Source organism: Mesocricetus auratus, unplaced genomic scaffold (genome assembly GCF_017639785.1).
Source record: "Mesocricetus auratus isolate SY011 unplaced genomic scaffold, BCM_Maur_2.0 Super-Scaffold_100023, whole genome shotgun sequence".
Taxonomy (NCBI): domain Eukaryota; kingdom Metazoa; phylum Chordata; class Mammalia; order Rodentia; family Cricetidae; genus Mesocricetus; species Mesocricetus auratus.
This window is the reverse complement of record NW_024429204.1, coordinates 19,946,124-19,973,100: the sequence shown is the minus strand read 5'-3', so window position 1 is coordinate 19,973,100 and position 26,977 is coordinate 19,946,124. Positions and strand designations below refer to the sequence as shown.

Genomic DNA, 26,977 nt, shown 5'->3' with positions numbered 1-26,977 from the left:
CTACTTTTCTTCTGGGGGATGTGGCCCAGAATGAGTGAGCTATGCTCTCCAGCTATTGACTTAGTGGGGTTCGTCTCCTGCAGACATTGTAGCCAAGGCTATCTCTCCTCTTGGTCTGTCGTCCAACATCAGACAACACAGCCGTAGCTTGTGTAAGACCCTGCCTTAAAGATTCAAAGTTCCCTAGCTGGGCTCTTGCGTGGAGGTCACGAAGGCAGGGAGTATCAGCGCATCCAGTTGGCGAGTGGACTCAGGTCATGTTCTCAGGTCTGCCGTGCTCAGCACTACCCTGTGTATTTTGATCTCCAGCTGTCTGGCTCACCCCTCTGTCTGCGTGGCTCTGAAGCGTCTCAGGTGGTGGAGGCGTGCCATTTGCTGAGCCCCGCACTCCGGCACCGAATGCTCCCAGCTCTAAAAGGTAAAGCTCAGGCTAACTTGTTCCCCGCTGTCAGCAGCCCTGGCCACTCCCCTTTGACGGATTAGTTCTGTGTGTATCCCACAGTAATTGAAACTGGGCAAAAGTCTGCGTTGGATCTGTAACGGCAGAGGACGGGCGTGGCCATTGCTTCACTGTGTTAGCCGTAGTTTGTCTTCCGAGTCAAGTGGCTCGGGTTTAGACGCCCCCAGGAGTCAGACCCCTGGGCGCATCTGTGAGGGAGTGTCTAGATTGTGACAGCTGAAGTCGGAAGACCCGCATTAGACACGGGTAGCACGTTGCTGTGGACGGGGCTCCAGGCAGAGTAAAAAGGAGAGAGTGAGCCACTCACCAGCGTTGGTGTCTCTTGGCTTCCTGACTGTGCGAGCAGGCTCCCCTGGGCCACAGTCGACAGCTGCTCATTTAATTGTCCAAACAAGCCAATGAGGCAGAGGTACTTTCCTACGGTTTTACAATGAGGACCCTGGGGGATTGTAAAGAGACTTGTCTGTTGCCACAGGTCATAAGTAGCAGCGAAAGTCCTGAGACGGACAAGCAGGACTACTTCAGGAGATAACCCTTAACATGGATAGAATGGGAGTAAGTCCCGAGGACCCAGGCTCCTAAACAGGGACATCAGTCCTGCTGATGCCACTGGGATCGTCTGTGTTTTTTGGTGTGAACATTTCCCCAAATGGCTGATGACGAGACTCCTTGAACACCGTGATAAAAAGCAGGGATACACAACACGTCGCTATTTTCCCCATTCACGAGTTCGGAAAACGTTTCAAAAAAAAAAAAAAATGAAGGCGGGCTCTGCCTGATTTTGGCAAGCCCGCGCTGGAGTCTCGCAGCCCCCCCTTGGCTCATTCAGTTCCCCAACACAGCCTTAGAAACAGCCTAGAGGGTGGGACACAGGTTCCAGAGCCGACTTTGGCAAAGGGTCCAACCAGGTCTGGCCGTGGGATGTGACGACCTGCCCCCCTCAGGAGGGGAGCTGGGGTGGGGAGGGCATCGTCCTGGAGCAGGTGGGAGGGAATCAGAGGCCCGGGCTGGTAAGAAGGACTGTCCCAAGTCCTGCTTCCCATGCTGCAATGATCGAACTTTTGGGCTGCGGGCAGTTGAATCGGAGAGCCCCAAGTCCCCGAGCCACTTGGAAAACTGAAGGCGAGTCACCCTGCTGCATGGAAATGAGAGCCTCCCCCCCCGTTTACTAGTCACTTCAGACTTGCTAAGCACTGTGCCCAGTATTAGATGTGCGAAATCTCTCCAGATGACTAAAAATACCTGTTATCATGGAAGAAATACAGGCCTGGGCTCAAGAGGCTTGTAACGAACCCTCCCAGTTTATAACCTACCCTCTCCACCACGTCCTCTCAAAAGTCACCTGTTCTAACCCCCTTTGCTACTAATTTTTGGTGTATGACCTTGTTAAGAACAGACGATCTTTACTCTTCAGATAGAGTGGATAACAACCCTGCGATCATACCCTCTCTTAAAGAGGATAGAGTGGCTGCACCCAGTGGCCAAGGTCACCCAGCTGGCGAGGGACTGGGAACAGGAGCCAGACTCACATCTGCCTCTGTCCACAAGCTTTAGGTCACATCAGGGCCTCACAGTCATCTGCGGTCTGAAAGCCCCCAGGGCAGATGTAACTAAATGACACCCCAGGAGACACGCATGTGAGCTTCCTTTGCCCTGGGTGACCTTTTTCTAGACACTTCCGCTTCCTTCCACTCCAAGCATGACGACCTCGTTGTCTTGGTACAACTTCAGGACCTCCAAGCGCCCTGTCTCTTGTTTGAGAAGACGGAACTAATGGCATCTATTACCACCTCAGTTAGGAAGACACGAAACAGCCTAGTCACTTCCAAACCCAGCTTTTGTAAGACATGGCTTCTCCAGACATCCCCAGCGAAACACTGAACCGAACTCCTCGAATCCAGTTGCAGAGAGGGAGGAGTGATGAGCAAAGGGGTCAAGACCAGGCTAGAGAAGCTCACAGAAACAGCTGACCTGAACAAAGGGGAGCTCATGGACCCCAGACTGACAGCTGGGAAACCAGCATAGGACCAACCCAGCTGTCAGTTAGGAGGAGGCCTGGACAGTGGAACCAGTATTTATCCCTAGTGCACAAATGAACTTTGGGATCCCATCTCCCCATGGAGGGATACTCTCTCAGCCCATACACACAGTGGAGGGTCTAGGCCCTGCCCCAAATGATATGACAGACTTTGATGATCCCACATGGGGAGTGGATGGGGGGTGGGATGGGGGTTGGGATGGGGGTCTGTGAGGAGCATGGGATGATGTGAGAGAGAGGGAACTGGGATTGGTATGTAAAATAAGATTATTTCTAAATTAAATAAAAACAAAGACTTTCCTTTGCTCTAGGGTTACTTGGACTGCTTGAGAAGATGTGCCCATGTGTTTGTTGTAAAGCACTTGTGAGAAGAGTCAGCCCAGGGAAGTCGGGCACAGATCTTTCTGAGGGCATTCACTTGCCGCTTGGTAACTAACTGGCACACCATTCCTTTCTGTGTGACTGACTCCTCAGCTGTCGCCCCGAGTCACGAATGAGAGGAGTTAGGGGCTATTGTGCGATTTCCTGAATGGGGGTGGCACTCTCTTAGAACCCAGTTTCTTCACCTCTGGGTCACCACCCCGAAGGGTGGTCAACATCACCGAGGAAAAGGAATTAACAAGAGTAAAAGGTTTCTGAGCATGTGTGGTGACTGAAGATGAATTCAAATCAGATGTGTGCGAGGAATGAGCTATTTCTGGCTGCCCTCACCCATGTTCCTGCCCGTGATGTCACTGCGACTTTGGTTCTAAACACACAGCACACATGCTTTGCATCCTGCGTGGGACACACTGAACACCGCTTAACATACCCAGCTTTATTTGTGATTATTGTCTATCGTGGTTCCCGGATGTTGTGAATTTCAGTGTCTTTTATAGCCCGTGTGAATTTTCTGCTCTCACAGAAACAAAGTGTTTTATTTACAGAAAACAGATTTTAATGTTTCCCTGCCAGCATGGCTCAGCATAGCAGTATTGAATTATTATACCTTTGAATTGTGGTAGGTTAGGATACTTGACTTGAAAAATTGGTATTTGAGTGGATGACTTGTGTTTCATAAAAAAAATAACTGAATTTTGGCTTGGGATTAAGGCAAAATTCCCAGCAATTTCAGAAATGGCCTAAACGTTGGCCTGCCTCTTAGTCTTGTGTATATTTATGGTATCTGAAAAATGTTAAAGATGTATGTCTTGCAAAACCAAATTCACAGACAAGGTTAAAGTCCTTCTGTCGATGTCAGAAGAAACAAGCACACCTGTCTCTTTAGTAAGCAGCTTGTTTTCATATAATATATGAAAAGTAAATATATGTATATTCAAGAATTGTAGCAAGAGACACTTCTTTGTGATTTACTCGGCAGCTTCAATCTGTGTATCTATTTTCTATGCGTTTGCATCAGGCATTATATAAGGAACTCTTGGTGAAAGGGGTTGTGAGTAGGAAAGCTTTAGAAGCCGGACTCTAGCGTAGGGCTGTTACTGTTGGCACTGTTGTCTCTCATCCTGACATTTCCTGACGTCTTCGGATACAGCTGTGTGGCCCTCATATCGGAGCCTGGCAGAAGAGACCGTTAGTGTCTTACAAGTATTTAGGGGGGATTTATAAGCTCCATTATACGACGAGAAAATACACTGAGAAAAGGCAAATGGCCTGTGCCAAGGGAGAGGTTGGCTCCTGTGAGGAGCGAGTGGACCCTCCCCTCACCATTAAGCCCCAGGCTCCATTGCCATCCCTGTGCTCGGCCCTTGTAGTTTCCATGGAACCCAGTCTGGCTGGTCTTAAGGAGGAGCCTTAAGCCCACACTTAAAATACAAGGTCGCCGCCAAATGCCTCACCCATCAATTTGAACACAAAACACTATTTTGCTATTTCTACCTGTAACCCGACTGTAACGTTTGTTTGCTTCTTTTTGCATGCACGAAGTCTAGACTCCTCTGGGTCAGCAAATACATGGCATTATCAAAACTCCTAGGAACGAATCGTTTTCCCCATTAGCCAAAGCTTACAGGGACAATCCTTTCAATTACATTACTCAGTAACGGCGCTGTTGGGAGCCCGAGGGATGCCCTGATTTGTCGTTAATAGGTCAGTGGCTCACCCTGGAAACTATCTGATGCTGCCTGCGAGGAGCCAGGCCTTGTCCCAGTCTGATGACCTAACAATGACAGCGTCGGCAGCTCCTTCACCAGCTGCTCTGCCCGCCTGCGCTACGCTACTCTTCCTGCTGTTGCTGGGGCAGCTTCACCCTCCGCCTCCTGGTGAGATGTGATGGTCAAAGGTCCCAGACATCTGGGTACAGATCCCTGCTCCCACTGTGGGACCAGAAGACTGTTCTTCCGAGTCCCGGGCTTTCAACCTGTCAAATGGGGCAAGGGTAACCCTCATCCTGAGTGTAGCTTGCCTGTCTCTGTATCTAGCACAGTGCCTGGATCAGTCGGCATGGGTCAGTAGTGGCCTATACCCACTCAATAGTATAGAGGCTGTCCCAAGTGGATAGTCACTCTCCCGAGTCCCAGGCCCACCCTTCTCTGGCCCCTATGGGTAGAACTTCCAACCTAGTTCTTCTTTGCCTCTCGTAGATCCCGTTCAAGCCTGTCTATTAAGCAGCTCATAAACTCTCTTCACATCCTAAGCACAGCATTTCTTTCTTGTTGAGTACCTAATTCTGCTGCCTCTATACTCCGTGGTGTAGGTGGTGTTTATGAGTTTCTTGGACGCATCCTTATATTGAAGCCTGATTGTGTTTACTTCCACAGATGGGGCGGTCAAGGCATAAAGGCCAATGGAAACACCATGATTAAGTGTCACACCTGTCCCAATACCCTCCTGTGGTACTCAGCACTTACCATGGGACTTAGTTCCAGTTGTCCGGCATAGTGACATGCTTGCGTACAGTGCCCGTATCTGGGACACCTCTCTCCCCTGACGGCCCCCATGCTCCTTCATTTCTCAGATCAATTTTTGCTCAGGGGTCTGCTCCCACATTTAGGTAGTCATGGTATCAGAGCACAGAAGAGCATGGGGGTAACTTTCTATAGTGAATCTATGGTTGGAGCGGGGTTTACCCTTGGAGCATCTACCCTGCATTTGGGAACCCAAGAGCCTCTGGTCCAGTGCTGTAAAGAATGACTCTGGGTTTGCATCCAGGCTGGCTGCGGATACTCAGGTGACTCCAGGGGCATTAGGTAACTCCCTGGAGCCTTGTCGTGCCCCCCGCCCCTCCCCCGCAATGGCAGGCACATCTATTGTGAAGAGCTCTGAGGATTTGCAAGTGTGGAAATGTGAGTGAGTAAAACACCTCACACAGGGGTGTGGGTGTCTAGTGCCTGTTGGGGGCCAGCTGGATGCTAACCGCCATCTGCACCGGGCACCTAGACACCAGAGGGCCCCGAAGGGTCACGATTTCTTTGCACTCCAGCGTCTGCTACGGTCGTGGAATTAATGTCTGTTGGATGAGTAACAAAAACGAAAGAATCCCTAAAGAGAACACACCCAGGAGTGCCACGGAGTTTCTGGAGCACTCCGTTCACTCAGTTTTAGTCTCCGGTCCCTGCAAGGCCCCCCGAGCAGTATTCTAAGTGCTGAAAGCCATAGTGGTGACCAAAGCCGGCCGTGGTGTCCTCCTCTGGGATGGCTTATCACCCCGGGGAGATCAGAGAGTCTACCGGGCGGTCTCCAGACTGACTTGGGACACTTTTCAAAGAGTTCCCACGCCCCAGAGTGTCAGGCTTAATTTTTAGGGAGGGGCCAGGTGTGCATGGGGTTTCTAGAAACTTCTCAGGTGCCTGTGTTGTGCTGCCTGGTGGAGAATGACTGTGGTTGAGGGAAAAAATGAGGACCGTACCTCATAGAGAAAGGGACGGGCAAGAAAACAGAACAGGGAGGGATTTGGCCTAGGGGTTCTTAGTGGGACTTCCAGGGGACTTTTTTGGTTGTCATAACTGGGGCGGGGCGGGAGGATTGCCTCTAGCACCCAGGGTGCAGAGACTAGGACACTGCTCCTAAACACCATCTGATGCCTAGGACAGTTCAAGAAGGAATTCCTATCCAAACCAAGCAGTTCTGGGCTTGGCTATGGGCTGGAGGGACACGGGACAGGGACACTTCATAGAGTACTGTGTTTACAGGGGAGGTGAGACCCGAATGTCACACAGAGAAAGCCCCAGCAAAAGGCTGTGAAGGGAGGAGGAAGACCCCTGATTCTCAAGTGGGATCCTTCAGAGAAAAAAAGGCAGTTGACTACACTACCAAGGGTGTCTGTCCCCACCCCAGCTGCTGGCCTAGGAGAGGGGCTGCACTAACGCCGCCGCTGGAGGTGGTCCTTGGGGACTCTTGGCTGTGGCCCGGGAAGGGAGGAGGTTACGGCTCGAGTGGCTTTCAGTTTTCTATCCTCACTTCCTCTCCAGTGCCACAGCAGAAGAGGGGCAACAGCAGGGTCAGTCCGGGGCGCGCACTCACATGTCCTCAATCCCACCTTCTGGCTCAGCTGCCCTGCTTTGCCAAAGGCCTCCTCAGCCTCCACCCCTTGATCCCTGGCGTTCTAACTGGGGGAGTGAAGCTCTCAGGAGAGATGACCCGCCAGTCTCCTCTAGCCCTGGAAAAAATGACTTCCTGAGAGGAACTGGGATCCACGGGGCAGTAAATACTTGCATTCCAGAAGGGGAGGAGGCAGGGCGGTGTGGCCAGCTCCCCAGCGCGCATGCGCCCTCCCCTTACCGTGACCCGTTCCCTTTTCCATCCAGGCCCTGGGACTGAACCTGCCAGCCCTTTCCTGCCCCACCCCCAGCCACCCTTTCTAGAGGCTTCTCTGTAAATCAGTTGGCGGCTATTACTATGGGACGCGCTGGCTTGGGCCTGAAGAAGCTATGCAAGGCGGCTGGCCTGCTTAGCACGATGCAGACTTTCCAAGTGAACGTCAGGACAGCTTCAGCTCCACGGCGGCAATTTTGGTGGAGAGTCAAGTCTTCCTACAAGAATTCCAGAAAGGCCTAAGTCAACTGGCTACTCCTAAGAACCCAGGAGCCAGCGGGCTGCTGATAGGCTAGTCCCACCTGCCAGCCGCCTGCCCACATGGAAGGGGCGGACACAGTTCCACGGGTAACCTGATTCCTCAGGAAGGCATGTGGGGAAACTGAGGCTACAGAGTCAAAGTCAGAAGCAGGAGTACGGCCGAAGCAGGTAATTTCTGGTTTCCCAGCTCCTGCCTGTACGTGACCTTCTCTCTGACCACTGACCATAGAGAGCAGTAGAAAGTTCCACCACAGCACATCCAGACAGCTAGAGGATGGGGGATTGGCTACATCCTACTTCAAAGATGCATTTTGTTGGGGAAGGGATCCAGTAAACATTTGTATGTCCTTAGTTTCTGATTTTGCTTTCTGAAATGAAAACATCCATCGTGTCCTCAGACTCCCCCAGATACAACAAGCCCCATATCACAATCCTGCTCATCACGGAAGCTGTCAAGCCGGACCTCTAAAACTCATCCTCATCTCACGGATGGGGAGGTGTGGGAGTATGTTTGCTTAAGCAATTATTCTCTTAAAAATGATAATTTGCCCAACGTGTCCTGAGACTTCTATTATAGATATCCAGAATGAAGCAGAATATTGGTGACGGAGAGCCACAGGCTGGAAACCTAGGATTAGGGACATTTCACAGATTGCTTCTAAGCAAGCCGCCAAAGGCCACACAAATGTGTAGCTTCTTCATTCACTGAGCGTCGTGACGGACAGAGTGGAGTGGAGCGTCTGCTGGTGTCACAGTTGTGCAGTGCCCTAGCAGTGTGCCCAGCTGTTTACACGTGCAGGGCAACTCCAGATGTGGGCCCTGGTTTGTTCCCGCCACTAAGCAAGCCCCCAACACGCATCTGCACGGAGGAAAATATTCTGTATTCTTGCTCTACTCCTCCCCTTCTCCCTTTTCCTCTACTCCCTCCTGGTCTCTGTCCTCCCTGGGGAAATGTCTTGGCTTGTGAATGACTGCCAGCTTCTCTCATGATTAACTCCAGCATTGCCTCTGGGGGGTTACCAACAGCACGTGGTACAAAGATGTCTCATCTGTTGCCAGGACAAATCACCAGTGTGCCAAGTCTCCAACGGCCTGTATCTCAGATAAGGGTCAGCGTGGGTCCATCAGCACCGACAGATTCCACAAACATGCCTCGAACACTCGCCCTGCCAAAAGGGTGGCCACTGCAGCCTGGGGACCCCGCTGTGCTGTCTGGGACTTAAACACTCCTGCTGGTCTTTGAAGAGGCCAAGGGTTATAGGCAGGTCACCAGTTGCCTTAGGGACGACTAACAGAGCAGAAAAGCTAGGGGCCACCAGGATTCTGGCTATGGCTGCTTGACAGATCCAGGACAGAGGAGAGAGCAGGATGGGACCGCGGCTGGGATAGGAGGTGTACAATGGTGACCAGTGTCTCTGGTTCTCAAGGCTGCAAGTGGCAGAACAGACGGTTTCTATCTGTGCTACTTGGGCTAGGAAAGGAAGCAAAGGCATTCTTTCAAAACTTGTTTCCCAGTAAAGGTGTTGTGGGAAGGTGGAAAGGACCCTCTTATAAAACCCCAGAATGGCTGAGTGGTGGCGGCGCACGCCTTTAACTCCAGCACTCGAGAGGCAGAGGCAGGCGGATCTCTTGAGTTCTGAGTTTGAGGCCAGCCTGGTATCTAGAGTGAGTTCCAGGACAGCCAGAGCTATAGAGAAACCCTGTCTTGAAAAACCAAAACCAACCAAATAAATAAACATATAGATAGATAGATAGACAGATAGATAGATAGATAAACTCACTCCCAGATGGACTAGATGAATTTGAAGGTGGTCAACTGACACTTGAGAGTGGCCAGCTGAATGGTCACACAGAAGCCAGTGAAAAATTGGTCACAAAGGCCTGCTGCTTAGTCCTGGGATTGGCTGGCGGGAGAAAGCCCGCTGCCCGCGTGGAGTCCACCTGCCAGGCAAGGTTGCAGAGCCAAATTGAACGCACAACCCTTCCTGACCAGGCTGCTGGACTCCAGGTTCTCAAGTGACCCTTTGAGGAAATTCCACCGAGGGATAGACGAACGTGGCCGGAGAGAAGTGTCTCGCTTGCCACTGCAGTGGTCCTAACACTTAGTGTGGCATCTGCCACATAGCAAGTGTGCGCCTGTTTCCCACAGGGATACACAGACCTGAGACCAGCACCCGGGATCTCAGCCGCTTCAGACAGACCCCAGATTGGCTGGGAGGAGTGGCGTGTGCAAAAACCTTGAGAGTACCTCTGGTGCCGAGCCCTGGCCTCTTCTGTACCACCTAACAGACTTGCGCAGACGGTTGGGTTTCGAAGTAGCCAGGCCTCCCCACAGTGAGGTCCAGCTGTGCCCCTTCCTAGTTATCCTTTTTTTAAAAATACTATTCCGAGTCTTGGTTTGCTCAACCGTTCCACGGAGATTCCCCAGGCCTCCTTCTGGAGGAGAGAGATGTAATGACCTCACATGGGTGGAGTGTAGGAGCTCCGGCTGTGGAGAGGCGGCTCACTGGACCGTTAGCATGGCTATTGTGATGCTCGGCATCCTCGGCTTTTGGCAGTGAATTAGGAGCACGTGAAATGTTACTTGTGCCATGCTGGCTGCTCAGTGTGAAACTACAATGTAACAGTATTCTCCAAAGGAGATGGGAAAGGCGAATACACTGAAACAAAATAAACGAAGTGCTTGGAGGATTTTCACTTCGCCAGGATGGCTCCTCTACAAATCACTGTGCAGTGATTATATTATGTATGATGTATTAAAGCCTGCCTGAGGATTCAGAAAGCAAAGTCAGCCACAAGCCATAGAAGCCAGGCACACACCTTTAATCCCAGCAGCCAGAAGCTAGGAGGTGTTGGTACACGTCTTTAATCCTAGGACTCTGGATTGAGAGGTAGACAGATCTCTGTGAGTTCAAGGCCACCCAGATCTATACAAGATTGATCCAGTCTAAAAGAGAATTATAGCTCACAACTTTAATTCCAACATTAGGGAAACAGATAAGACAGAAGCAAGGCCTCAGAGAGGCTTCCTTCTCCAGCCACACTGAGGAGAGGCAGCACTTTAAGACTTGGTGAAGAGCTCGTGCATGGATCAGTTCTTTCAGCCTGAGTTAGAGGTGAGAGCTAGCGGTCAGGGCTTTGCTTCCCTGATCTTCAGCTTGAACCCCAATATCTGTCTCAGGGTCATTGTGAGTGTGTGTGTGTGTGTGTGTGTGTGTGTGCGTGTGTGTGTTACATCACTACGAGGGAAACTGGGTGCTGTCCTTAGAGCTAATATAACCCCAGACTAAGTGCCTGGGAGCTTCTTTATGGAGGCCCAGGCATTGCTGCTAATGGTCTCTGTGATCCCGACTTCCAATTCAAGGGCTGTGTCTTAGTTGTAGAAGAGCAGGGCCTGTCAAGGCGGAAGGAACCTTTTGGCATTCCACCACACCGATATCAGAGCAAAGCAGATGCAGGTAATGCCTGTTGGCACATCACCACCAAGCCCAGAGCTCTGGGGTGGGCAGAGAGGCTGTGCTATGGAAGGAAGAGTCGGGCACACCAAACGTGCCCAGGCTCCCTGTGTGAGCAGATGTGGCAAATCTGAAAGCGGGTATGTGTCCCTTCTCTTGTCCTCTGCTCCAGCAGTCAGAAAGGCAGTGGCTTCAAATGTCACAGCCATAAAATCTTGGCAGCCTGAATCCCCAAGTCGCAGCTTGCAATAAAGCGATCTGGAGGGCTGTGGCTCCTCAGGGGACTGACTTCATAAGAGGGAGACCCCGTTTTGCTAAGCCCTCGGGATAGAGGCTTTTATCTGTCACTACACCATGTGCTTCGTTCATTGGCTAGTCCAGGGGTCTGCTCAAGTTTTATTTCTCCTGGTGTGAAACCAACATAGGGATAAAGGGAGTTTGTTTCAGCTCACGATTCTAGGTCACAGTTCATCAGAGCAGGGAAATGAAGGTGGGTGGGACCAGAGACAGCTGGTCACACCGCATTCAGTCAAGAGCAGGGAGAAATGAATGCATGTGTGCTTCCTAATCAGCTAGATTTATTTCACTCCTAGGCAGGTCAGGGCTCAGTCCGTGAAATGGTACCACCCATCTATAGAGTGGGTTTCTCCACCCAGTGAACCCTCACAGGCAGGAAGGACCACAGGAAGGCTAACGTGACCTAGATAATCTTCCTGGAGACTTTTCCACATTGTGTCAAGTTGACAATTAAAGATAACCATCACAGGGTTTCATGCATCTCCCTTGAAGAATGGTCTCTTAGTTACTATTACACACATGCTCACACACACAGCCACACATGCCACACACACACACACACACACATACACACACGAGAACACACACATGCCCAGGTGTGCACACATGCATACCACACACACAGGAGAACGCATACACACACACACCACACATGTACAGCACACATACATGTACACACACACACATGCCCAGGTGTGCACACATGCATACCACACACACATGTACACACACATGCCACACACACACACTCTCACACACACATGCACACACCCACGTTAAGTTGTAATCTTAACAACTTCTCTTGCTGTACAGGTTGGTCCAGTAAGCTTATTGGCCCTCTGGCTCTTTTGACAGGTGACAAAACCACAAGAGTGTCTTGAGGACGAGGATCTGCATCGGTGCCCAAAAGTGCTTTTTCTGGGAAAGGAAAGATGTCGCTGTCATCTGCTCCAGCCTTGTAGTCGTTCAGGAACAAAGTCTGCCACACTAGGGAGAGATGGGGTGGGTCTTCCCATTCTATTGCTGAGGGTGTGATGCTCAGTCTTGATAATCTCTATAGAGTGACAGTAAGGAACTTTGTCTCTGGTGTCGCTCAGATCTGGCTCTGAACCACATCTCTGCCATTTCCAGTGTAATTCATCAGATTCATGTCCCGTACCCCAGCTTTCTCCTATGCAAAATGAGTGTAAATTTCCTGCCAAGTTGGGTAGTTTGAAATGACATTAAATAAGGTGTAACACACACCATGCTTGGTTCAATGGCGGGCATTCAACAAGTTTATCTGCCTTATTTGATACCCTTAGAATTTATTTTGTTTTGGATTGTTTTGGAACAGGGTGGCCTCAGATGAACCCATCAGCCTCCTGCCTCAGCCTCCTGACTGCTGGGATTCCATCTTTTTCTACCACCACCTACTAGTCTATGCTTTAGCCCATTACTAATTTAGACTTAGGCTTTGAGTTCAGGCTCTGCAAGTCTAATATTAGAAGCAGTCGAAAGACGCTGCAGGGACAGTGCTAATCTACTCCATTTGCCTTTCAGGAGGGTAGGCTCGGTGCTTCTGAGGAAAGAGAAGGTATCACCCAGCCAAGAGCAGGAAGCTGACCTAAGAAACACCTAGGCTAGATGTCCAGATGAGGCCGCTTGCTAGGACCAGGCAGGCAGGAAGGTGGGCGGTCAGAGGTTGCCAAAAGCCTCTGAATTTAGGACAAATCACTCCTGAGGTGGAAGCTATCTTGACTGCCTCCTGTTAGAAATTGTCCAGTAAGTCCTTCAAAGCCCTGGCAAAGCTCTGCCACCAGGGGCAGCAGTGAGTAGCAGCTCATTATGCACCTGTACCAGTGCAGCCCAACCCTCCACGTGGTGGTCTCTCTGGAGAGAGAGCCTTCTGTTCACTCATGTAGCCGGCTATGCACTCCACAGGCATCCATTCTTAACCCACGTAGTGGGCCAGCCCCGCAGACAGACAGGGAGCACACAGATCAAAATCCATAAAGTGACAATTCCCTTCTCAGGGCACACTGGCCTCTCAGAGGGAGAGGCGAGGATCGCGACAGAAGGAAAAGCTGGCATTGGGAGTTTAGGGGATGGGGCAGGAGCCCTACGTGCAAAGCAATAAAAGGAAGGGTGGTGCGCTCAGGGTTCAGGGGTTGACTTGGTGCAGCTGAAGCGGGGCATTCGCAACAAGAGATAGAGTAGGTAGAGCAAAACATGCCTGCTGGGAAGAAATCAGCTCCAAGACAGCCAGTGTACCGGCATCAGGAATTTGGACTTGACCCCATGGGTCAGAGGTTACTTTCATTTGCAGGAGGGTTGCGGAGTGCAGTTGAAGAACTAGGCTTACGCTAAGGGCTGAGACATAGATCCCCACCTCTGCCCCCCCCCCCCCCCGCACCTCTCTGCACCAACAGTTTATCCTTTACCCCGTCACTCTCCCACACGACTTGGTAAACCCCTGGGAGCATTTGAGTGTTGACTTCTGGGTAACGAGTGGCCGGGGAAGGTTTAAGAGGGCCACTGAAAGACAATGGACTTGGGAGTGTCAAATCGCACCTCAGTGGAGTTGAGGAAGGGAGAGATTGGTGGCAGATGACAGATTGGTAGTTCTTCCAGTGGGACTTCCTCTTATCTTCTTCTTCTTCTTCTTTTAAAGATTAATTTATTCTTTTTTTTATGTGTATTGGTGTTTTGCCTGCATGTGCGTCTGTTTGAGGGTGCCGGATTCCCTGGACTTGGAGTTGCAGACAGTTGTGTGCGTGCTGGGAACTGAACCCAGGTCCTCTGGAAGAGCAGCCAGTGCTCTTAACCACTGAGCCTTCTCTCCAGACCCTCCTCTTTTCTTCTTATTTGAAAACAAAACACAGATGGGGGAAAAAAGCCCTCTGGAAGTTTTCTATTCACTTTTGGGAGGTTAGAACCAGCATTACGTCGCTCTCCTATTTCAACACACACACAGCATACATGCAGGACTCTCATGTATTCAATCCCACTTATCGGTTTAATAACTATCTATTGAGCAACCACTCGGTCAAGGCTAGGTGCTCTAGAGGCGGGGGTGGAGGAGGGGAGATAATTAAAGATAATTAAAGGAGGAAGACCTGGAGTTCTTCTAGCTTGAGGTCTCTGCAGAGACCCGGGGTCCTGTGTGTGGCTTGGACTCACTCTTATTAACAGAAGCTTAGGGATCCTGCTCACCCCTGCTGCTACTCTTCTTAGCCTTGAACGATTAACATGCCTAGCACCTAGATGCTGGTGAGCAGGGCCTATCCATCTGGAGGGTCACCTCTACCCTGCACTTTCCACCAATGGTGGAGCTCTGCAGTTGGAGTATGGGGGGATACATAGTCTACAGGAGGGGACACGGGGGATCTACTTTGAGATGTCTGGATAAGGAAGAGATGTATGAGCTATGGAAACAGTTCGGAATGATGGGAGACTTGTTTCCATAGCTCCAACTGCGAAAGGCCAGGAGGCTGAGAAGGTGACAAATTCAGGTCACCAGCGGGGTCCATTCCACAAGAAGAATCCACAGCATGCCATATCTGGCTGACGTTGGCCCCAAGGGTACCATCCGGCAGTGTTTTCTCCATTTGGGAGGGACAAACGCATCGCTCTGGCTTTGGAGATGACAGAACTGGACACAGAACGCATGTTGTCCAGCAGAGAAAGGAATGAGTTAAAGCAGAACTGGAGTTGGTACTGTCGCTGGCTGGTGGGGACTTATACCTCCCGGGGTGGGCCGGACACCTTGGATGAGAATCTGGGTCCATCCGTACAGAAAACTGCCCTGATCACTGGGAGGTGGCTTGTCCTCTCATGACGTGGGTGTGGAACTTCAGGTCACAAAACAAAGGTACCAGGATGTTCCTTAAGCTACCGCGAGTGACTAATAGGCAGCTTCACAGTACATAAGGTCAGAGATATGTCAGCCACCACCAACACAGTGCCAGCTTGTGTCTCCAGGGCAGCGCCTCGGGGCCAGGCATTAGGCTACAGGCTTTGAAGGTAAAACCCTCCCGATTCTCACGACCACTTAGGAGCTGCAGTAAGCCCTCTGCAAGTTCGGTCTGGCAGGACAAAGGGGGCGTGGCCATCTTGCTTTCCCACCTTTCCAAGCCCTGAGAACAGAACTCGGGGACCAAGACAAGGTAAATGGCAAACGAGGAACTTAGGGAGCAAAATGTAAGGAGGCTGTGCCTGTTTAGTGCTAACCCCAGGCTTCCTAGAGTCAAGAGCGAGTGCGCCCTTAAATTTTACACACAGCACAACTTATTTACTCTGCTACAGTCCAGATTGAAGGTTAATTCCTGCTCCTCTACATTCCGGCAGTGCCACCCTCCCTTCCCTGTGCCTTGACTTCCTCATCTGTAAAGTGGGCCAAGTGACGTCATCAAGGATTGGCAATTATGTAGCAATTTCTCCTCTAAGCATTCCTGTACTTAAGTGCCCCAACATGGAAACATTGACAACCAAGAGGCATAGTGGAGCATGTCTGCAGACGCAGCGCTAGGCAGGCAGAGGCAGGGAACAGCAAGGGTCTCAGACCAGTTGGACCTCCATCGTGAGTTCAGTGCCAGCCTGGGCTACCCCGTCTCAAAACTTGGTCTACAGAGCAAGTTCCAGGGCAGCTAAAGCTTGGGTCATGAAAGACAGGAAGCTGGTGAAGATGTAATTGAACAAGGGGGCCATGGTCCAGGCCCAGCAAGCAGTAGACCCTGGTAGGTTTGGCCTCATGGTCCTGGGTTTAGAATTAAGGATGGAAGACAGGAGTTATGTGATAAAGCCACCAAGGTAGCTATGTGTCAGGGGTGTCCCTGATGGAGGCTTATAAGAGAGGCCATTGAGTGAAACTGTGAAGTTGGAGCCTGGATTGTCTTGGAGAACTCAGGTTGTTAGAGATGCCAGAGTCATGGGATACTCGGCCGAGGGGAGCTACTAACAGGGAGTGGAACCAGCCCAAGAGTTGTAGTCAACAAAGTTGAACAGAGTTGGAGATCCGAAGGGAGTTTTGACGTCAGACATGGAGATGCAGAGTTTGGAGTTTGCCCAGATGGCTTTGGGTCTTGCTTTGGTCCAGTATTTCCTCACTATGCTCCCTTTCCTGTGTTTTGGAATGGTAATGTATATCCTGTGCCATTATATGTTGGAAGTATGTGATTTGCTTTTTGCTTTTGATTTTTATAGGGGATTACAGTTGAGAGAGTGCCCCGAGTCTCAGAAGAGACTTTGGAACAAGTTTGAGATTGCTGTACATTATGGGGACTTTTGAATTTGGACTGAATGTATTTTTGCATTATGATCAGCATTATGCATTCATCTGTGTCAAGATGTAGGACTCTCGGCTTCAGCAACATGTCTGCCTGCCCAAACCATGCTCCCCCATGATGATAATGGTGAAACTGTAAGTCAGCCATCCCCATTAAATGTTTTCATTTATAAGAAAAAAAAACCAGAAGCTAGACATAAAAGGCTACAGATTATATGATTACAAAGGCATAGATCAGAAAGTCCAGAGTGGTTTATCCGGGATGGGGTGAAGCTGGGGGGGGGGAGATAGAGGGCTGCTGCTTATGGGATTCACTTTTGGGGGTGATGGAAATGTCCTAAAGTTGCATAATGGTGACAGCTACATAAATTATGTAAATATCCTGAAGAAGAGTGTTATCCTTTAAATAGGTGAGTTTAACATGTTGTCCCTCAACAAAGTTCTTTAGAAGATTAATTTCACATTCCCTGCTCCCAACAGGAGCGTTGTGCATTCAAGGCCACCCTGGGTTCCATATTGCCACTCCATTCCAGAAAAAGAAAAAAGAAGGAGGGAAGAAAGAGAAGGAAGAGAGGCCACATTGGAGCTTGTATCCATCAAACTACAGTTTCTATGCCAACAAGGACCTGTGACTCAGTTTCCCCAGCTTCCCAAAGGCTCCTTCATCTTCAGGAGATCTTGAGGAACTAACCTGGGGTCTCTTGTTATTCTGTCCCCGGGGTGATGTGCCCTTTCCATTCTGGCTTCTGAACAAGAACGGAATGCATCGTGCCTGAAGTAGGCAAAACTCTTCGGGTCTTGGATCCTAAAGGGCTGTGTTTCAGTTCCGGCTCTGCTCTTTGTGGTAGCCATTTAGTAAGGCCACAGGGGCACAGAGGGCAGGGGAGGCAGTGAGTGACTGGCACCTGACAAGTCCCATGGGTAGGTAGCGTTAGACTGCCTGGCTTCTGAAACCCCCAGACAAACGTCTTCCTGTCTGGTGCTTCCTTGCTTGTCGGATGCAGGAGAGAGAGTGCTAGTACCTCCATGGGGTGGCAGAGGAAAGGCATTTAGAACTGCACTCATGATGTCAGCGCGGTTAGCTACGTGGTTGCGGTTCAGCGCCACTGAGGGAGGACTTCCTGAGAGCAGGGACATTGATCTGTCACTCTGGCAGGTGCTTGCCAAGTGCCAGGGAAGAGGAACGGAAGTGGGGAGGAAGGGCACCGAGATGAGCTGTCTGAATGAGGAAGCAGAAGGAGCTGAAATGATTGCCCAGGAGAACAAAGGGCATTACCTAGTGCGGTGGGATCCGGGGCTGATTCGCACAGCTTCCTGGACCTCAGTTTCTCCAAGTTGGCTCCTGTAGTTTTTTCTTCCCTCCCTCCCCGCTTTCCTGAGACAGGGCCTTACTATGCCACTACCCATGGTCCTGGGGAGCCTGGAACTCTCTCTTCAACCAAGGCTGGCTTTGAACTTACAGCCATTCTGTGTCTGGCTGGGATTGCTGGTGTGTGGCACTGCATCAGGTTTGGCTTCGAAGGTTTCTCTTATCTCGAACACTCCTGGGTCCCAATAATAAACTCATTTCCTTGAATATCCTTTCAATTGATTGCAGGGTATGTGCTTGGAGACCCAGTGTTCCTCTTTCTAAAAGTGCCAAGGCTAGACACTGTTCAGTTGTACACTGTTAGGTGCAGCATCAGTTGTTGGGATGCCCAACGCCCACCTTGAAGTGATAGCCTCCATTCCGCTTTCTCTCACCCTGGCTCTTGGAAAATCTCCCCTCGTCTGCTGGTTTCTGGCAGTAGCATCCTGCCTGCTCAGGATCAATTTTGTAACACAGAGATCCCCAGAAGACAGTGGACGGCGGTTCCAGAGGGTCAGGGGCAGCAGAGATCTCAGCGCAGGCGCGGTCTAGGTGGGGGGTGGGGTGGGGTGGGCGGGGGTTAGAGCAGAATCCATTCTTGCTTGAAATTCAGTCCGTCTCTGAATGCCTTGGCTAGAGGATGAACTCCCATCCCAACTGTTGATTTTTCAGTCCCTATATTCCCACTAACCACTTTAATAATAGACAGAGAGAGGGAGAGAGAGAGAGAGAGAGAGAGAGAGAGAGAGAGAGAGAGAGAGAGAGAAGAAAAAAGGAAGAAAAAAAAGAAAAGAGACAAAAGCCAAGGTACACCTCATCCCAACAACTGGTATTAATGCACGCTTTCTCCTCTGCTACCTACAACTTGACCATCCATACATCAGGCCCTGGCCAGGCATTGTGTGGATATCTGGAACAATCTTTCTAGGAAGGCAGAGGTGAAGCTCAAATGAAAATAATTTCAACGAGTCATCCTCCACAGGCCATGGAGATCTCTCGGGGCCTCTGGGTAGGCCTGGGGGGCTGGGGGAGCCCGGGGGGCTGGGGGAGCCCGAGATGGCTTTGTCGCTAGAGCGATTTCAGCCCTGCCTTGCATTTTAAGAACAGCGGGAATGTAATATCAACTGAAAGGAGTTTTCTGTGTGCTATTTAACTAAATGGCTCTGCAGCTGGGGAGAGCCATGGGCAGACGTGTTATGATTCAAAGGTTCCCAATTACAATGATCCTCTTTTATTGTATAAAAACAGCAACACAGCCATTCTCCACCCCCGCCCCCACGCTTGCTCCCTCCACCCCGCTCCTCATTGGCTAGCAAGGCTGAGGCACCAGTTCCTCATCAGGTCCCAAACGTTGCAGCTTTGGGATCACTGGGATCCTTTCTGTGCAGGTCAAGGAGAGAGGGCAGTGTCCTTGGGGGAGCATCGGACACAGACACTGATGGATGGAGGCTGGAAGGACTCTACGGAGGACGGGTGAAGAATTCGAGTCCTTATGCATACCCACACGCATGTACACACACGGGTACGCATGCTGGCCCATTCCCAGCGGAAAAGCAACCGGACAGACAGCCCCAAAGTGTGTCTAAACCAAACCTTCTCTCTCTCCACACTCCCTTACAGGCTGGCCGGGAGCCTGTCTGTCCTTGTTTGAAAACCCTGGAAACAAACCGATCTGAGGAAGCCACCTGACTCTCCTGCTTCCCTCTGTGCTCCTGAGCCGTGGATTTGGCTCTTTGAGCTTTGCTGTCCTGTCTTTGCCCTTCACTGACCCCTCCCGCTTGGCTTAAGTGGCAGGCAGAATAAAGGGGAAGCCTCCAGCCCTGGGTCTGACACAAAGTAGCCACTGCCGTTCTCCAGATGAACTGGTTTGTGGGCTGGGGGTGTGTCTGGGTGAGCCGGAGGCTCTGCATTTGCTCGGTTTCACCAGCCAGCCCTGACAAAGCTGTGTGAGGAGAGCCGGCCCACTGAGGAGTGTTTCTCTTGTGTCTTCCTGCAATACCAGTTTGAAACCGTCACCTGTGTGCAGCCGATGCATGCATGGATGCATGCATAAATATGTACATGCTGCCCGCTCTTAACTTAGATTTCTTAGGCCCCCTCCGTATTCTGCAGGTGTTTTAGAGCCCATTAGCCGCAGCTGCAGGCATTCAAGCAGACCAAATAGAGGCAGCACCCAGTACCTTCTGCTGATAACACCCCAACCAAGGCAGGCCACGGCGCCTATAGCTTCTCTCCCTCACAAGTGGGTACCGAGACCGCAACACGAAGGATCCCTAGCTATATTTGGCCACACCAGTTCCCCAGGGACACAAAAATCAGTTCCCCATCCTGAATGGCAAACAGTGCCCTGGGATTTTTACTGGTTCTCTGTACAAGACAGACGCAAACGTAGGCCTGTAATGCTTCCACCCTGCATTGAGCCTGTGCACCCCAAAGGCAGGCCACGAAGCTGTTTCCTCAAAGTTGCCACTTGGGCCGCACACCTTACTATGGAACTTTCTGTGGATCAATATTATACAGATTTCATTCACCGCCGATTGCATTCTGTGTGCAATCCTATTGCTGCGAAACACTGTTGTGACTCGATATAATCTCCAGGAATATTCTCGAATTAGGAAGCAGAGTGTGTACTGGGGGCAAGGAGAGGTGCAGGTTGAGGCTTTTGCTAGGTAAACTGTCCTCCCTAGGGCACAGGGTGGCTGGCCCTGGCCCTGTCCTCCGTCTTTAATTTGGGTGAATACGGATGTAGTGCTGTTAGGATAGCTTTGCTCCTTGGGGGTCTCTCTCACACATGCCACCGCCAATCAAGCTCTCTGAAATGCACGACTACAAGCGCAGAACAGGAAACAGCTTGCAGGAGGATGTTCTTAATATCACAACCTGTTCAACGTACGGAGGGGGCACTGCAGAAGGGCTGGGCTGGGGATGGGAAATGGGACAACATTTCCTCGTCTTGTTCTCTCTCTCTCTCTCTCTCTCTCTCTCTCTCTCTCTCTCTCTCTCTCTCTCTCTCGCTCTCTCGCTCTCTCTCTCTCAAGTTCAGAAGACAACTGCTTTATCAGTCCCACAGAGAGTCTACCAACAGGACGTGGGAACAGAAGTGAGGTATTCGGCGGTGCTCTGCTTGGATGTGGACCGCGACTCACCCACAAGGTGCCCAGGATTGGCACGAGAGTCATCAGGGTTTTCCTTGCTATGGCCACTCAGATTTGCCACAGAATAAGTCCCAGTGTTCTGGGAAGAGGGCTGGCAAGAGGAGAGCACCATGACATGGGAACAGTCAGGGTCCCTGGTGGATAATTAACACTGAGCGTGTTAATTACAAGGACACTAGGAAGCCATTTCCTAGAGGTGGCTGCAGTGATGGTTTGCTGAGCACGAGGAAGTGTCAGGTTCAGTGCAGTTCTATACGTTATATAATATACACTATATGGGATATACACGGTATACATCATTATCATGCATGATATATATTGAGTTTTACAAACTTTCCAAGCTCCATAATAACTCACAGGGTAGCTACGAGTAGCTCTACTTTAAAGAGGAAACCGAGGTTCAGAGAGGCAGGTGACTGTCCCAAAGGCTAACACTGAGCAAGAAGAATCTCAGAGAGCTTGGCTCTTGCTGGGGGGTCCTCACTGGAGGCTGACGCAGCTCTGAGGCCCACTCCCCACCTTCTTGATTTAAAGCAATGCAGAGAAGAGCCAAGGCCAAGGCGACTCTGCTGGCGAGAGCTGTGCCTGGGACCCAGTGCAAAGAGTTGAACGCTTGGCTGGCAAAGACGTGAACTGGATCACCGTCAGAAGAGGGATGGATGCTCAGCTCCCCAGACAGCTGAAGGGACGCAAAATAACTTTGGATTACTGTTTTGTGGTGTGTGTGTGTGTGTAGGTGTGCATATGTGTGTGCATGTGTGTTATGAGTATATGTGTGTATGCATGTGTCTGTGTGTATGTGTTTGTGTGTGTATGCATTTGTGTGTGTGTGTGTGTGTGTGTGTGTGTGTGTGTAGGCCAGATGGCAATGTTGGGCATCTACCTCGGTCACTCTCCACTTTATCTTTGAGTCACAGTGTCTCACTGAACCCAGGACACGCTGACTGTCTGACCAGTGAGTTCCATGAACTCTCTTATCCATGTCTTCAGTATAGGGGCTTCTTTGTTTTAGATTCTTAGTGTCAGGGTCTAAGGACTATCTCTCCTCCCCCTTACCTCTTCATTGTACTCTGTCATCTTTTTTTCCCTGAGACCACATTGGCCCGTCCAAAAATTTCCTTGATCTCATTCTCTGTCGAGTGAGACCCAAGCGAGGTTGTCTGTACCTGGCACATTGCTGTAGCCTTTGTCCAACCTTCCTTAAATACATGGAGGTCCCTACTCAGAGGCTCCCAGGGCTCCTGGCCCTAGAGCAAAGTTCAGCCACATTTACAGTGAAGTCATCTCCTATACAACTTTCCCTGCCCCCTTCCCCCACCTCCTAGGCTGTAGACAGCTTCCAGAACCACCCAAATACCTTTCCTCCAGTTCCTATCTGAGAAACCAGATTCTCTACTTGCTAATTCAACAGCTATTCACCTCTTCTGCCTTCCAAGAAGAAGCCCATCATGGTCGTGGCAATGACGTGCCTGCCTAAAAATACTTGATCATCTCTAGCTACCACGTTTGGCTCACCGCATAGCCAAGCTCTGATTGGGAGTGGGGGGGGGTACAGCAGTCTCCTTAAACCCCCATGCTAAGGGTGGCGGAACGACAAGACATAGTTCGGGTTCCTGATGACACAGATGAGGCATCGCGCCTTCCCCGCAAAAGTATCCCAACTGGGTAATTCACATGGACTCCAGAGTCTCTGTTGGTAGCGGCGGAATCAATGCTGTCCTAGGCATCCTCACCCAGGCATTGTTCTTTGTCATTCATGGGTCAGTTTAGAAGCCACCCCCTCCAGGAGACTCCCCCATAGGCCCCCCCAGAGCATCATAATCACACCCTCCCGTGTGCGTCCACAATAGTTGCTTCCCTCAATTATAGCACTTACTTCATTCTGCTTGATTGGGTCTAATGAACACTCCTACTGTCTGTTCAAGCTCCTAGAGGGTAGGGGGTCTTTATCCCACCAGTATCTCCATTAGCATGGAGCAGAGCTTTGTGCTGAGGCTGGGGCCTCTGGTCCCCCAGCATCCCTGCAATGCCCGGCACGGTGCACCTCACCGCAGCAGTGAGAGGACCCAGTCTGTGGGTACTGACACTAGACTCGAGCTGTTTGGTCTAGGAGTTGGTCAACAAGGGAGCCGATCTCTCTAGGCCTGCACTTCTTCATCTATAGAGAAGGAGGGCCCCTATCTCTCCTGGCTGTCACAAAGACAAAATAGTCTAATCGGAAGCTCTTAGGCCTGGCGTATAAAAGTGTTTAACGACTGCGGGCTCCTATTAGTCGCCGGAATTATAGCTGTTGAAGAAATAAATACATCAACACTTAGTGGCCAAATAGATGCATAAACAAATGAAATCCAGATGAGTCCCTGAGTGGAGACCCAGGGCAGTAGTTACTGCTGCCAGTCCTGCCTGCCCTTGACCCTTGGATTTGTCATCCCAGTGACCTCCTGCCTCAGAGATGAATGCTGTGAAGTCAGCCCGGCCTCCAACACAGACCCTGCATTGCACCCTGCGGGTTGGCCAAGCTTTTTTTCACCTCCGTGGGTCCTCGGTTTCCTCAACCAGCATCTGAAGACAGTAGCAATTGATGGCTTGGGGGGTGGTAATGGCGAGGATTACATGGTAAAGCATGGCCATTCAGCAGGCCTAGATACTGTAACAGCAAGTACTAGCAACAATTACCAAACACCAACATGATTTTTTTTCATTGCTGTTAAAGGCGCAGTGTCCCAGTAACCACCAAGGCCTAATGTGCTGGGATGTGACCATTGTGCTAGCCTAGATCCTTTGTTTTAAACTTGGGAATCCAATGTTTTCAGTGTATGTGATCTCCCCCCATCCCATGCTGAGTCACTGGTTTACCCTGAAACTTTGGCTTTCTGAATTTTCCCCTTAACATGCCATTATCTGCAGGTGGATACTTAGTTGACATCAAAGCGTACCAGAAAGCAAGGTACAAGTTCACAGAACAGCCGTGGAGCCAAGTATTTAACAGTAACAATATTTCCACACACCACAGGCCTGATTACTGTCAGGGACACATTTTAATCTTATCTTTAGATTTCCCCCTGGCCTCAAAAGAACCGGCATAAACAAACAGCTTTACCTAACTTTCACTTTAAACTTAAACCTTTACTACGTTGGTCCCACGGAACCACTTGACGGCTCCATTAGTCCATTTTACTATCAAACAGGCCATTTAACAAGATATTTATTCCACTTGGCCGTCATCCAAATGCTTTTTGACATTACTGCCCTGGGCCTGAACTGCTCAAACTCGAGGCCCTTCTAAACAGAAAATCACCCTTTGACTTAAGTCTCTGAGCGAGCGCTTCGACTCTTCTCTTCTGTGGGGTTAATTTCTGCTCTAGAGAAGCCAGTGTTTTAAGAGGCTTGTGGGAAGTCCAAGCTGCTTAGGGGTCGCATGGAGGTATTCTTGTCTCCCAAGTCCTGCTTCAACACAGGGCTGACCTCTGATCGAAGGAGCTACTCACTTCCAGAAAGAGATCTTTAGGGAGCAGCACATGGAGAACTCCCGGGGCTCTAAAGAAGACAGTGATGCCTGGGGCCCCAGCTGAGCAATGACTCTGAACAGGGAGGGGTGCTCCCTCCTCCTCCTCCCTACCCCCAACAAAAGGCCATCGCGGAGCAGCGGAACCCACTGGCTTTGAATCCAACCAGTCAGGTGGAAGCCTGGGCAAATCACGACTTGGCTACTGAGGCAGGTCTCCCCAACCCACCCTGCCTGACAAGCCCTCCTCCTCCTCCTCCTCCTCCACCGCCTCCCCTCCCGCGCTCAGCACAGCTAGGAGGCCAAAGGGACCTTCCCGAGATGCTCCTGCTTTCCAACTTTCCGAGCTTCCTGGTCTTCGCAGCCTCCTGCAAAGCCGCTCTGGAAAGGGCAAGTTTGCAAAAAAGCCCAGGATCCCAAGTCCCGGGGAAGCCACAAAGACGCTCCAACGCCAGCAACGATTAACCGCTTGTGGGACAAGACTGGCAAACGCCACGGCCACTCAGGCGGGAGACCCGGGCTCGGGCTGCTCCGGGCAGGGCCGGAGACCGCAGGGACCCCCGGGGGGCCGCGCTCCCCCCCCCACGCGCCCCCCCTCCCCGCGCACCTGAGCGGGGCGTGGGCACAGCGCCGCGCTCAGGCCCGGCCCGCGGGTCGCTCGCCCGCCGCCCGCAGCCACCGGGAGCGCGACGCGAGGAGAGGCAGCCTCAGCACGGCGGGCGTCATGCTTCCTGCCACCACATTACAGCGAATCGTCACCGGGAGAGGAGAGCCGAGGGGAGAGAGCGGGGGAGGGAGGGAGGGGAGCAGCCACACGCAGCCCCCAGGCTGCCCAAAAAAAAGCGCCGAGACGCGGCCACGTCCCGGTGGAGTCCCCGCGGGACCTGCCCCGCTCGCACAAAGCGCCGCAGTTCGGCCAAGGGAGGCAGGGAGCCGGCCACAAAATAAATAAATAAAAACCAGAGTCGGCTCTACGTAACGCCCTGTCGAAAGCGGACGCCATATTTTTTTGTGGCTTATGTCGACATAGGGAAACGTAGACATGTTTTTTTTCCTCCTCCTCCTCGGTCTGGCTTCCATGTATCCAAACTTGTAATCAAAACTATTTCGTAAAAAAAAAAAAAATCTCCGTTCCCCCCGGCCCCCGCCCCGCACCCGCGGATTTCCTCCCGCCCGCGAAAAGAACAAGCCCGCACCCCCACCCCCCGCGCACCCCCGTCCCTAAGCCGGCCAAGTCCCACTAACAACACATCGCCGGGAGCCGCGGCGGCGCTGGGAAAGTTGGGCTGGAGTAGCGGGCGCCCTGCGTGTCGGGCTCCGGGCTGCGGGTGCTCCGCGCCGGGGCGAAGTTTCTTACCTGCGGCGGGGCTGGGAACGCGGGGACCCGGGCTGGGAACGCGGAGACCAGGAACGGGCGTTCCAAAATGGAACTCTGCTGGCTCCCCCCACCCTCTCCCCACTCCCCACCCGGCGCCCGACTCAGGCTCCGTGGGAAAGAGGAGGCGGCGGCGGCGGCGGCGGTGGGGAAAGCCAGCCTGGCAGACAGACAGACGGACGGGAAAAGCCCCCGTACGGAGAACGGTTGGGCGAATTTTTTTTAAAAGAAGAAAAAAAGGAAAAGAAAAAGAAAAAGAAAAGGAAAAAAAAAAGAAAAAAAGGAAAAAAAAGGGGGAAAATGCCTTGATCAGAGGGGAATCTACGCCAAAACCCACATGATCTGTAACGTCAGCATGCGTATTTGCATACGATACCACCGCCGGAGCTGCCACCCGGGCTCGGGTTCCGCAGAAAGTTACAAAGTGAAATTCGGGCCCCTGGGCAGACGCCGGCGAAATGTCATTTTTAGGAGGGAGCTGCGGGTGGGGGGAGGCTGGCCCTCAACGCTCCGATGAGTGGCCAAACGGGAGGAGGGGGTGTGCGTGTGCAGAAAATGAACTTAAAAGTCCGAGTCCAGGAACGGACTCGATGGAATTTTTGCGGGAAGAGACGGGGGAGGCGCCAGCGAGGTCACGGAATCCTGAGCGGCCGCCGCCAAGCCCTCCCGGTGCAATGCCCATAATCTTTATGAAAAGTTCAAGGTGTCACTGGCGAGCTCGGCAAACTGTTGATCCTCACCCGCCACGTGGAGTGGCGGGCCGTGGGACCGCAGGGCGCGGGGGCTCGCCCGGCGCCGGCAACACCCGGGGCTCTGCGTCCTCCTGCGGGGCGCGGGGGCGGAACGCGGGCGGGGTCCTCCCGCGCCCTGGTCTCCGCCTGCTCTCTCCCCCCCCCCCGCTCCAGAAAATAATAACGTACTTAAAAACTTTTTTTTTCTTTGTTTGTTTTAAAGCAAGGTTCGTCTTGCTCCCGGAATAGTAAAGAGAGGGCTTGGGAGCAGGGCGGGGAAGAGGGCGCCCCCGCCTTATGTAACCACTGGAAGTCAGGGCACTTTTGTTGGGGGTGT

At 51.6% G+C, this 26,977-nt stretch overlaps 1 protein-coding gene across 2 annotated transcripts in view; it reads right to left on the bottom strand.

The window, feature by feature from the left end:
* The window catches only part of Zhx2 (zinc fingers and homeoboxes 2), a 153,095-nt gene extending 126,734 nt beyond the window's left edge, over positions 1 to 26,361 (bottom strand). For both annotated transcript variants that reach the window (XR_005870505.1, XM_005082731.4), the window contains exon 1: positions 25,892 to 26,361. The gene's annotated coding sequence lies outside the window, so the exon portion shown is untranslated. The remainder of the gene's footprint in view (positions 1 to 25,891) is intronic.
* Positions 26,362 to 26,977: the final 616 nt, after the last annotated feature.